Below are 14,249 nucleotides of genomic sequence, written 5' to 3'. Positions count from 1 at the left end.
ATGTTTTGACATATCATATCGACCCATGTATATATATTATTTGGAACAACCATAGATACTCTATATGCAGTAATGTTTGAGTTAGCTATACAGGGTTGGGGTTGATTCCAAAAATATATATACTTTGAGTTGTGATCTAGCCTGAGACGTGTATACACTGGGTCGTGGATTGATTCAAGATAATATATATCGATTTATTTCTGTACATCTAACTGTGGACAACTAGTTGTAGGTTACTAACGAGGACAGCTGACTTAATAAACTTAAAACATTAAAACGTATTAAAAATGTTGTAAATATATTTTGAACATACTTTGATATATATGTACATATTTATTATAGATTCGTGAATCAACCAGTGGTCAAGTCTTACTTCCCGACGAAGTAAAAATATGTGAAAGTGAGTTATAGTCCCACTTTTAAAATCTAATATTTTGGGATGAGAATACATGAAATTTTATAAATGTTTTACGAAATAGACACAAGTAAATGAAACTACATTATATGGGTGAATGATCGAAGCCGAATATGCCCCTTTTTTCTTGGTAGCCTAAGAATTAGTAAACCGATCTACTAATTGACGCGAATCCTAAAGATAGATCTATTGGGCCTAACAAACCCCATCCAAAGTACCGGATGCTTTAGTACTTCAAATTCATTTTTATCATGTCCGAAGGATTTCCCGGAATGATAGGGGATATTCTTATATGCATCTTGTTAATGTCAGTTACCAGGTGTTCACCATATGAATGATTTTTATCTCTATGTATGGGATGTATATCGAAATATGAAATCTTGTGGTCTATTATTACGATTTGATAAATATATAGGTTAAACCTATAACTCACCAATATTTTTGTTGACGTTTAAAGCATGTTTATTCTCATGTGATTATTAAGAGCTTCCGCTGTTGCATGCTAATATATGGACAATATTTGGTGTCAGCATGCTTGTATAATATTGTTTAAAACTGCATTCGAGATTTATTTTGTTGTAACATATTAATATTGTAAACCAATATGTATTGGTAGTGTGTAAGTGTGATATTTTTAGATTATCATTTCTGGATAATCTAGGTGGTGTCTTTTTAATCTTGTCAATAAAATAAAGATTATGATTTGTTTTAAAAACGAATGCAGTCTTTGAAAAACGTCTCATATAGAGGTCAAAACCTCGCAACAAAATCAATTAATATGGAACGTTTATAATCAATATGAACGGGACATTTCATTTGTGATTAGTATACACAGTACATTTAACCCCGTACAAGTAGTGTCTCCAAATATTTAATGCAAATACCACTGCTCCCAATTCTTGATCATGAGTCGTATAATTTTGTTCATGAATCTTTAGTTGTCGGGATGCATATGCAATAACCTTCTTTCGTTGCATGAGGACACAACCAAAACCTTGTCGCGAAGCGTTACAATAAATTACAAAATCGTCGTTTCCTTCAGGTAACGATAGGATAGGTGATGTAGTCAACTTCTTCTTCAATAATTGAAATGCGGCTTCCTGCTCAGAAGTCCATTCGTACTTCTTCCCTTTGTGTGTTAATGCTGTCAATGGTTTGGCTATCTGGGGAAAATCTTGAATAAACCTTCTGTAATAGACAGCAAGACCCAAAAATTAGCGTATTTGCGTTGGAGTCTTTGGGGTCTCCCACTTTTCAATGGCTTCAATCTTGGCTGGATCAACCTGAATTCCTTCACTGCTGACAATGTGACCAAGGAACTGTACTTCTTTCAGCCAAAAGGCGCACTTGGAAAACTTTGCATATAACTGTTCTTTCTTCAACAGTTCCAGCACTAACCTTAAATGTTGCTCATGTTCTTGTTCATTTTTGGAATAAATGAGAATATCATCAATAAAGACAATAACAAACTTATCCAAATACGGACTGCATACCCGATTCATGAGGTCCATGAATACAGTTGGTGCGTTTGTCAGCCCCCGAACGGCATGACTAAAAATTCATAATGACCGTAGCGTGTCCGAAATGCGGTTTTCGGAATATCTTCTTATTTGACACGAAACTGATGATAACCCAATCTTATATCGATTTTTGAGTAAACACGTGATCCTTGCAGCTGATTAAACAAGTCATCAATTCTCGGTAATGGGTACTGATTCTTGATAGTTCACTTGTTTAATTCGTGGTAATCTATACACATTCGGAAGGATCCATCTTTCTTCTTGACGAATAAAATCGGAGCTTCCCACGGTGAAGTGCTTGGTCGAATGAATCCACGATCCAGTAATTCTTGTAACTAGCTTTGTAACTCTTTCATCTCAGACGGTGCAAGTCTGTATGGAGCACGAGCTACTGGTGCAGCCCCTGGTACTAGATCTATTTGAAATTCTACATATCTAAATGGAGGTAATCCCGATAACTCTTCCGGAAAGACTTCAGGAAAATCTCTTGCCACAGGCACGTCGTTGATGCTCTTCTCTTTTTCCTTCATTTCGACTTTAGTAACATGTGCTAAGATAGCATAGCACCCTTTCTTCAAGCACTTTTGGACTTTCAAGCAACTAATGATTTTTAGCTTTGAGCTACCCTTCTCACCATAAATCATTACTGACATTTTATCCTTACGAGGAATGCGAATTGCCTTCTTGGCACACACAACTTCAGCTCCTATTTTGGACATCCAGTCCATGCCGACTAATACATCAAAACTTTCTAATTCTACGGGTATCAAATCAATTTTAAACGTCTCTCCGTCTAAATTTGTTTTACAATAACGGCAAATTTTATCGGCTTTAATTAGTTTACCATTAGCTAACTTAATCATGTACTTAGCATCTAGAGGTAGTGACGAACAATTCAATTTAGCGTAAAAGTCTCTACACATGTAACTTCTATCGACACCAGTATCAAATATAATAGATGCTGATAAGTTATTAATGGTAAACGTACCCGTAACAAGCTCCGGGTCTTCACACGCCTCTCTAGTATTAATATTAAACGCTCTTCTACTTGCAGGTCCGTTGTTCTTCTCTGGATTCGGACACTGGCTCTTAATATGACCCTATTTCCCACACCCATAACAAGTAACAGTGGCCAGGGTAGTTTTATTTGCATTGGTGGCAGGAGTCTTGGTGCCATTTGTATTTGTAACGGGAACCCTACAGTCTTCAGCAAGATGACCCCTTCGATTACATTTTTTACATACCACATTGCAAAAACCAATGTGATGTTTGTGGTATCTATTACATAAGGGATTTCATCCTTTATAACCTGAACTTGAACCACTACCCCCACCTTGCGTGGTTTCTTGTTTCTTGAGAGATTGTTGTTGGTAACCTCGATCACGGTTTCCATCCCACTTTCTTTTGTTATCCGATACCTTGGAATCGATATTTGATGCATTCTTATCTAGGATGATCTGATCCATTAGCTCGTTTGCCATGGTGATAGCTTCATGAATTGTCTTGGGTTTGGATGCTGTAACATTGGCCTTGATGTTTTTGGCAGACCATCTTTGTACAATTCAATCTTTCGCTCTTCTGTTGGTACCAATTCAGGACATAACAAGGCTAATTCCATGAATTGCCTGTTATAGTTGGTAAGTTCTGTTCCAACAACTTTCAGATTTCGTAACTCGGCTTCCATTTTTCTAACCTCGTTCCTTGGGCAGTATTCATTGATTAGCATATTTTTCAACTCCTCCCAAGGAGTATCATATGCTTCATCGCCCCTACAGCTTTTACATAGTTTTTCCACCATGTAAGTGCACCATCTTATAATGTGCATGAAGCATACTTTGTCCTATCCCCTTTCGTACAACCACTAATTTTAAATACAGACTCGAGCTTTTCGAACCATCGGGTTAAACCGACTGGTCCTTCTGTTCCGATGAATGATGAAGGTTTACAACCTTGAAATGCTTTATATGAGCATCCAACACGAGGGTTTGTGTTGTTTACTGCTACTCTTGCCGCTTCGACCCAAAGCATTCAGTCGTCTACGCGTTGGTTGATAAGCTCCTCAATTTCTTGTTTCATCATTCTATTCAATCGAGCCATGTTTCTTCAATAAACATATAATATAATTAATCACATAGAATATTATAGATGTAGCGAGTAATTAATGGTACATCGTGGCCGTTAAAGTTATATGAGCATCCAACACGAGGGTTTGTGTTGTAGCCTTTTCTTCTTATTAGCACTTTATAATTATATCCAGGGTAGTACCTACCCGTTAAAGTTCATACTTAATAGCTTAGTACAAAAATTAACTACTACAATCTAGATAATATTCTATTATGAAAAATTTAAAGTAAAATCATATAATCATTTCACGCTTATTCGTGATATAGCAATACAATACCAGTATTTCACATAGGTTTATTTTACATAATACATATGTAGGATAAAATACAGCACACTACATAATATTATACATGGCGTGAAATGTTATCATATCGGGAGGTGATTCAAAAACGACGGGGCCTTTTAGTTGTTGGTGAATCAATTTGTTTAGGTGGAATGAGGGATAGACGCACAGTGTATTTTGTTGTTGGTCGGGGGTTGGAGGTACTTGGTATCTCGGTGGGATTATCAGGGAGATTTATACGGTAAGGGTGGTTTGGTGGTAAAAGGTGTCGGTTTTCAAGCCCTACTACAATAGGAAGTTTAACACTGGGTCTTCTTGTTGCGTTAATTGATAATGCTAAAAATGAACATATATTTCATAGCATTATCATTCAAGAAAGACAAGCTTTTAGTTGCAATTGTTCTATTTACAAGAGATATTCGTTTAAATAATAAAAGGTGAAGACAAAAGACAGATTCGAAAATTTAAAGACGCAAATGACCAAAAAGCTCAAAAGTACAAAGTACAATCTAAGTGGTTCAAATTATTGAAGAGAAACATCTCAAAATTACAAGAGTACAATCCGCAAAACGCAAAGTACACGATATTAAATCGTACGAAAGGACGTTCGAAAATCCGGAACCGGGACATGAACCAACTATCAACGCGCGACATAATGAACCTAAAATTACAAGTCAACTATGCACACGAATATAATATAAGATATAAATAATTCTATAAATTATATATATATATTATATTTATATATTAAATAAATATGTCGACAAGCAAGGAGCCAAAACAATGTGAGCTGGAATATGAAGCCATACGATCGCATGGCCTGGAGGCACAAAAACCATGTGATCGCATGGCAGTAAAGTCATGGCCACATCTATAAATTCAGCAATTTTCGGACGAGTTATACACACTTCATAATATATATCATTCACTGATCTCTCTCTCAAATATATTTATATTTATATTTATATTTTAGTTATAATTTTAATATTAAGTTAATAATAATAAGGTTATAGTAGCGAATGTTTTAAGTTTGTAAGTCGAAATTCTGTCCGTGTAACACTACGCGATAAATACTCATTGTAAGTTATGTTCAACCTTTTTAAATTAATGTCTCGTAGCTAAGTTATTATTTTGTTTATTTAAGCCGAAGTAATCGTGATGTTGGACTAAATATTAAGACTGGGTTATTGGGCTTTGGACCATAATTGGGGTTTGGACAAAAGACCGACACTTGTGGAAATTGGACTATGGACTATTAATGGGATTTATATTTAATTAACTAAATGATATCTTGTTAATTTAATATAGAGATTACAACTTGACGTATTTATATATAATCACATACGCTTGACTGGGTACGATGGGCGGGATATCTATAAATACCAATAATTGTTCATTTTACCGGACACGGGGATGGATTAATTGTCAATGGACTCATTGAAACAGGGGTGGATTACATTCAAGGGTAATTGGTGTAATTGTTAATAAAGTATTAAAACCTTGGATTACACGTAGTCGATAACCTGGTGTAATCATTAACAAAGTATTAAGACCTTATTACGGTTTAAATCCCCAATTAGTTGGAATATTTGACTTCGGGTATAAGGTTAATTTGGCGAAGACCCTCGCACTTTATAATTATCACCGATGGACTATTATGGACAAAACCAGATGGACTTATCGAATAATCCAGGACAAAGGACAATTAACCCACGGTAATAAATTAAAATCAACACGTCGAACATCATGATTACGGAAGTTTAAATAAGCATAATTCCTTTATTTTATATCTCATCGCACTTTTATTTTCTGTCATTTTATTTATCGTACTTTAAATTATCGCACTTTTATTATTCGTCATTTAATTTACGCTTTAAATTAAGTTATATTTATTTTTATTATTTTGCATTAGGTTTTAACTGTGACTTAAGTTTTAAAATCGACAAACCGGTCATTAAACGGTAAAACCCCCGTTTTATAATAATAATAATAATAATAATAATAATAATAATACTTATATATATATTTATACAAATATAGTTAATAAAAATATAGCGTTAAACTTAGTGAGCTCCCTGTGGAACGAACCGGACTTACTAAAAACTACACTACTCTACGATTAGGTACACTACCTATAAGTGTTGTAGCAAGGTTTAGGTATATCCATTCAATAAATAAATAACTAACTTGTGTAAAATTGTAGCGTATTTAATAGTATTTCGTAGTAAAATATAATAGTATTTCACGTACACCTCGCACACATCAAGTATTTTTGGCACCGCTGCCGGGGAACGCGAAGCGAAACGCTATAAAAAAAATCAGTTTTAATCTATTTTTGTAAAAAAAAATAATATATAAGTTTAAAAATATAAAAACATAAAAAAGAAAGAAAAATATATTTCTATATTTTTAAGTATTCAAATTAAAAAGTTTATATTTTAAGAGTTATAAAACTAATAAGTAATATTTTTTTTATAAAACTAATAAGTTATATTTATATTTTATATATATTAAACTCAGAAAAAAATATATATATATAAATCAAAATTGAAAACGGGCTTGGTACTGTAGCAGCCCAAGAACTGAGCTGGATCCACAAACCATGCGATCGCATGGCCCAGACAAATGAATCTCATGCGATCGCATGGTACTGACTGACAGGCCAAACCCTAGCATTAATTACGGAATTAGGGTAATATATTTAATTATTATTAAATCAATTAGGTTTAGATTTAATTATTATTATTATTGTTATTATTAGTTTTAATTAGTTTATTTTATTTAATTAGTTTTTAAGTTTAATTAAATTTGTTTTATTTAATAATAATATAAAAATAATATTTTTATAAAAATAAGTAATTTTATCATTTTTTATATATCTTTTTATAAATTGTATATTTTTAATCGTTTAATTCATAATTTGTATTTTTATCGTTCGTAATTAGTTTTAAACTTAGTTTTTGCCATAGTTATTTTATATTTCTAGATTTTTAGGCTTTGCCGTAAAATCCCTTAAGTGCTTTTTATTTAGATTAAGATTTAGACGCTTTAAGAATTTTACGACATCGCTTATCGCTTTAGTTATATTTAATAGATTTTAGTGCCTTTTAAGTTATTGCCGTTTTGAATTTAGAATTCCTTTTAAGTTTTAATAGCTTTAGACACAAGTTTTAATTTTTAGTTTTTAGACTTTTAAGTTTCGATGCTTTACTTTCTTATTTTTATTTTTCGACTGTTTGTTTTTCGACCTTTTATTTTTCGACGCGCTTTTTCTTTTTCATTTCTACGGTCTAATTTTTAGGACATAGAATTTTCTATATTTTCTTTAGATTTCGACGAAAAATTATTTTAAGCAGTTAAATTGATAGACATCCAAAATTTTCTGGTTCGTAGTAATAGTTGGATTTGTTAGTGGCGAGTTGTGGGCTTCCGATTTAAAGGGTCCTGGCTACCTGCTACATCTATTGGCTATTCGAAACGTGGGCAAAATCAGAAAAGTCTGTTAATTTGATAACTTATATAATTTTTATCTTTATAACTAATAGGATATTCAGTGAATGCACCGAGCAAAACGTTCACCACCTTTCATACGTTCACCACCTGTAACTCGATCAAGACATTTAACAAATATTGTCCCCATCGATTTTTCTTTAGAATCATCATCTAGTCGAACAAGTACTCCAACTCAAATTTCCGATAATCCAATTTTTGAAACCAACTTCACAATTGAGGACCTGGAGGATATTCAGGGACAATTTAGAGCTCCTGAACCACTAATTATTCCTCCTGATCCACAAGTTACTCATCTGGAGATTATCGAGGAAGGAACTATTAAATCAGAATCTTCTAGTGATTCAGATTCAACCATTTCAATCATGGAAGAAATGGAACCTCAAATTATGGAGGATCGAATGAAAGCTACACGCACTGGCCAAGGTCACGCAATTATTCAACCAGACGTTAATGCGCCAAATTTTGAAATTAAAGGACAAATCCTACACATGGTAACTAATCAGTGCCAATTTAGTGGTACGCCAAAAGAAGATCCAAACGAACATCTTCGAACCTTTAATAGGATCTGTACTCTATTCAAAATCAGAGAAATTGAAGATGAACATATCTATCTCATGTTATTTCCCTGAACTTTAAAGGGGGAAGCCAAAGATTGGTTAGAATCGTTACCTGAAGGAGCGATTGATTCATGGGATGTTTTAGTTGAAAAATTTCTTAAAAGATTCTTTCCGGCATCTAAAGCCGTGAGACTTCAAGGAGAAATTGCCACATTCGCACAAAAGCCAAATGAAACGTTATATGAGGCATGGACAAGATTCGGAAAAATGTTGAGAAGTTGTCCTCAACATGGTCTAGATACTTATCAAATAGTTCAAATATTTTACAAAGGAGTCGACGTCGCTACACGAAAAGACATCGACGCAGCAGCTGGTGGTTTTATTATGAAGAAAACCGCAACTGAAGCTCACAAAATTATTGATAACATAGCATCCCACTCACATGAGTGGCATCAGGAAAAAGATATCTTTCATTCATATAAAGCGGCTAGAGCCGATTCTAGCCATGACTTTGATTGCATTTCCACAAAGCTATATGCTTTCGAGAGATGAATGGAAAAGATGACTAAAGATATTCACGCAATACGAATTAGTTGTGAGCAGTGTGGAGGACCACATTTGACAAAAGATTGTCTTAGTGTTGAACAAACTATGGAACAAAGAGAGAATGTTTCATACATGAACCAAAGGCCGGGAAATAATTATCAGAATAATTATCAACAGCCCAGGCCAAACTACAATCAAAATCAGAATTATAACCGAAATGTTCCATACAACAACCAACAAGGTCCTAGCAATCAACAAGTATCTAACAATACTTACAAACAGCAAAGACCTATTTTTTCAAATAAACCACCACAAACCAATGATAAAAAGCCAAATTTAGAAGATATGATGTCGAAGCTAGTTGAATCTTAAACGCAGTTTTTCTCATCTCAGAAACAAACTAGAACAAGAAGTGAACAACCTAGCAAGGTTGATAGGTGAAAGAAAACCGGAGAGTCTACCGAGCGATACAAATGCTAACCCCTGAAATGAAACAGCTAAAGCCATTACCACAAGAAGTGGTATTACACTTAAACCACTTGAAATACCTGTAATTTCTGATGACTCTATTCCTACTACACAGGCACCACAGCCTGAGCAAGAGAAGGAAAAAGAACCGGTAGTTGAAAAGGTTAATGAAGATAACACAGTTAAGGCTAAGCCTTATGTTAAACCATACCAACCACCACTTCTATACCCGAGTAAAATGAGAAAAGAAAGACTTGATGCTGGGAAATCCAAATTCTTGGATATGTTTAAACAAATAAATGTCAATCTTCCTTTCATTGATGTAATTTTAGGAATGCCAAGATAGGCTAAATTCCTGAAAGATCTAATCACAAATAGAAAGAAAATGGAAGAACTCTCGACTGTAACCATGAATGCTAATTTTCTGCAGTGCTGTTGAATAAGATACCAGAAAAATTATCAGATCCATGAAGTTTCACAATTACATGTTTTCTGGATAGTCTTAGTTCAATAGAAGCATTGGCAGACTTAGGTACTAGTATAAATTTAATGCCGTATTCATTATACGCTAAACTAGACCTTGGAGAATTGAAACCAACACGAATAAGCATACAACTAGTCGATCGATAATAAAATATCCTAGAGGGATAATGGAGAACATGCTAGTTAAAGTTAGTACTTTAGTATTTCCAGTAGACTTTGTTATTCTGGACATGGAAGAAGATTCTCGAGTTCCTCTTATATTAGGAAGACCATTCTTAAACACGGCTAAAGCAATAATAGTCGTGTTCGGTAAGAAACTGACCCTAAGTATAGAGGACAAGAGTGTTACTTTTTCTGTTGATAGAGTCATGCAACAATCGCAATCTGCAGATGATACATGTTATTATGTTCAAACCATAAATTCACAAGAAGAATTATTACAAGAATTTCCAGAATTACAAGGAACAGAAGAATGTTCTTTAGGAGAAGGAATTGAACCAATTGATGAAGCTGAAATATTAGCCACACTCATGGCTAATGAATACGAACCAACAATAGAAGAACTTCAAGTACTGAAAGAGGAAGACAGATATCGATACAAATCATCGATAGAAGAACCATCGGTATTAGAGTTAAAGCCACTTCTAAACCATTTGGAATACGCTTATTTACATGGTGAATCTGAATTACCTGTAATAATCTCGTCTTCTCCTACGAAAAATGAAAAATCTCAACCCATTTCTGTGGTTAAAGCTCATAAACCAGCTATTGCATGGAAGATTCATGACATTAAAGGTATAAGTCCTTCGTATTGCACACATAAAATCCTTATGGAAGAAGGTCATAAAACATATGTGCAATGCCAACGAAGACTAAATCCTAATATGCAAGATGTTGTTAAGAAAGAAATTATTAAACTGCTCGATGCAGGTTTAATTTATCCAATCTCTGATAGTCCATGGGTAAGCCCAGTTCAATGCGTACCTAAGAAGGGTGGCATCACTGTCATTACAAATGAAAAAGATGAGCTTATTCCTACTAGGACTGTAACAGGATGTCGTGTTTGTATTGATTATAGAAAATTAAATGACGCCACCAGAAAAGATCACTTTTCCTTACCTTTCATTGATCAAATGTTGGAAAGGTTAGCTGGGAACAGTTACTATTGTTTTTTTGACTGTTTCTTCGGATACTTTCAAATTTCAATCGCACCCGAGGACCAAGAGAAAACCACCTTCACGTGCCCTTATGGTACTTTTGCTTATAAACGCATGCCATTTGGACTTTGCAACGCCCCTGCAACCTTTCAAAGGTGCATGATGGCGATTTTTCACGACATGATAGAGGAATGCATGGAAGTTTTCATGGATGACTTTTCAGTCTTTGGTGATACTTTTGAAACATGTCTAATTAATCTTGAACGAATGCTTATTAGATGCGAGAAATCAAATCTAGTACTTAATTGGGAGAAATGCCATTTCATGGTTAAAGAAGGCATCGTTCTTGGTCATAAAATTTCAAGTGAAGGAATTAAAGTCGATAGAGCTAAAGTAGATGTAATTGCTAAACTTCCACATCCCACCAATGTTAGAGGAGTTAGGAGTTTTCTAGGGCATGCCGGTTTTTACTGACGTTTCATAAAAGATTTTTCTAAAATTTCCACTCCTATTAACAAACTCCTTGAAAAGGATGCTCCATTCATCTTTTTGGATGAATGCATCAAATCTTTTAATATTCTTAAAGAAAAACTCACTAATGCGCCGATCATGATAACTCCAAATTGGAATCTACCATTTGAACTCATGTGCGATGCAAGTGATTTTGCAATGGGAGCCGTTTTAGGACAACGGATTGAAAAACGATTTCAACCTATTTATTACGCTAGTAAGACGTTACAAGGAGCACAAACGAATTACACAACTACTGAAAAAGAACTCCTTGCTATCGTTTTTGTTTTGACAAATTTCGTTCATATCTCATTCTAGCTAAAACGGTGGTCTATACTGATCATTCTGCTCTTAGATACCTATTTTCGAAACAAGATGCCAAACCACGATTAATCCGTTAGATCTTACTCTTACAAGAGTTCGATATTGAAATCTGAGACAAAAAGGGAGCAGAAAATCTCGCAGCTGATCATCTTTCTCGCCTTGAAAACCCTGAATTAGAAGTTCTAAATGAATCAACCATACAAGATAACTTTCCAGATGAATATCTCTTGCAAATTGATTATAGTGAAATTCCATGGTTTGCAGACTTTGCAAACTACTTAGTATGTGGATTCCTTGAAAAAGGGTTGTCGTACCAAAAACGAAAGAAATTCTTTAGTGATATAAAACACTATTTTTGGGAGGATCCACATTTGTTTAAGAGATATCCTGATGGAATAATACGTCGATGCGTATTCGGAGATGAAGCTAGTCAAATTTTAATCCATTGTCACACAAGACCAACATGAGGGCATTATGGGCCTTAAATCACAGCAAAGAAAGTCTATGACGCTGGATTCTATTGGCCTTCAATTTTCAAAGACGCGCACCTTCTTTGTAAATCCTGTAATGCATGTCAAAGGGCCGGAAAAATAAGTCAACGCGATGAAATGCCACAAAATGTCATTCAAGCATGTGAAGTATTTGACGTTTGGGGTATTGACTTTATGGGTCCATTTCCAAAATCTCATAATAATCTCTACATTCTCGTAGCCATTGATTATGTATCTACATGGGCGGAAGCACAAGCTCTCCCAACTAACGATGCACAAGTTGTAGTCAACTTTTTAAAACGTCTTTTTGCTAGGTTCGGAATGCCGAAAGCTTTAATAAGTGATCGGGGTACTCATTTCTGTAATAATCAGCTTGAGAAAGTTCTCAAATGATATGGAGTAACTCATAAAATATCCACCGCTTATCATCCACAAACGAGTGGACAAGTTGAAAATACCAGCCGAGCATTAAAACGTATTCTAGAGAAAACCGTAGGATCAAATCCGAAGGAATGGTCCATAAAATTGGAGGATGCACTCTGGGCTTTTAGAACAGCCTACAAAACTCCAATTGGAACCACACCTTTTAAACTCGTTTACGGAAAACCATGTGATGTCGAACGAGGTGTATATAAAATAGCTTATATTTTACTAGGAAATACTATTAAATACGATACAATTTTACACAAGATATTTATTTATTTATAGAATGGATATACTTAAACCTTGCTACAACACTTATAGGCAGTGTACCTAATCATACAAAGAAAATTGAAATTACTAATTGGAATGATAATTGGTACATAGTAAAAGGTCTAAAAATATTAAAGCTTACAAAGAAAAACTAAATCCCAAATGCAAATAACTTAAAAAGAAACTAAAACTTAAAAAGGCGTCGCAAAATTCTAAAGCACCTAAATCTTAGTCTAAAGAAAAAGCACTTAAGGAATTCTACAGCAAAGCCTAAAAATCTAGGAGTAAAAATAACTATAGCAAAAACTAAGTTTAAAATTAAATATGAGCTAAAAATACAAAAGTTACGCTACAACGATTAAAAAGGGACAAAATATTAAAAGAAATAAAAAGTGATAAAAAAAAAATACAATTTTTATTAAAATATTATTTTTATATTAATTATATTAAAGTATTAAGTTTTAAATATAATAAAACTAATTAAAAGTAATTAATTAAACTAAAAACTTAATTAAGAATAATAAAATCAATTAGGGTTTAATTATAATAATAATATATTATACTCCGTAATAAATGCGTTATTAGGGTTTGATTGTGGCCCTGTCAGACCCCTCATGCGACTCGCATGGGGTTTAGTTTAAATATCATGCGACTCGCATGGTGTTCGGATCCAGGCCAAAAGTTGGGCTGCTACAGTACCTTGGCCCGATTACTTATTTTTTTTTTTTTTTTTCTGTTTTTCTATTTTTTAATTTTTCTGTTTTAAAATTTAATATAAAATATTTATATAGTTTAAATAAAATAACTTGTATTTTTATAAAACTAAAAATAGAAATATTTGATAATTTTGTAAATAAAAATCTTAAAAATATATATAAGTATATTTTTTTTTTCGGTTTTTACAAGCTCTTTTTTTTTTATATATTTTTTAATTTTTTTTTAAAAATATAAATTTTACCAAAACTAATTATAACTTAAAAATTAAAAATATGGCGTTTCGCTTCGGCGTTCCCCGGCAGCGGCGCCAAAAATACTTGATGTCGAACGAGGTGTATATAAAATAGCTTATATTTTACTAGGAAATACTATTAAATACGATACAATTTTACACAAGATATTTATTTATTTATAGAATGGATATACTTAAACCTTGCTACAACACTTA

The 14,249-nt window shown here is 33.6% G+C and overlaps 1 non-coding gene across 1 annotated transcript; it reads right to left on the bottom strand.

Annotated features, from left to right (window-relative positions):
- Positions 1–8,601: 8,601 nt before the first annotated feature.
- On the bottom strand, positions 8,602–8,708 carry LOC139869722 (small nucleolar RNA R71). The gene has a single exon (XR_011766305.1). It is a non-coding gene; the product is annotated as a small nucleolar RNA R71 (small nucleolar RNA).
- Positions 8,709–14,249: the final 5,541 nt, after the last annotated feature.

Source organism: Rutidosis leptorrhynchoides, chromosome 9 (assembly GCF_046630445.1).
Source record: "Rutidosis leptorrhynchoides isolate AG116_Rl617_1_P2 chromosome 9, CSIRO_AGI_Rlap_v1, whole genome shotgun sequence".
NCBI lineage: Eukaryota > Viridiplantae > Streptophyta > Magnoliopsida > Asterales > Asteraceae > Rutidosis > Rutidosis leptorrhynchoides.
This window is presented reverse-complemented; position numbering and strand designations above follow the sequence as displayed.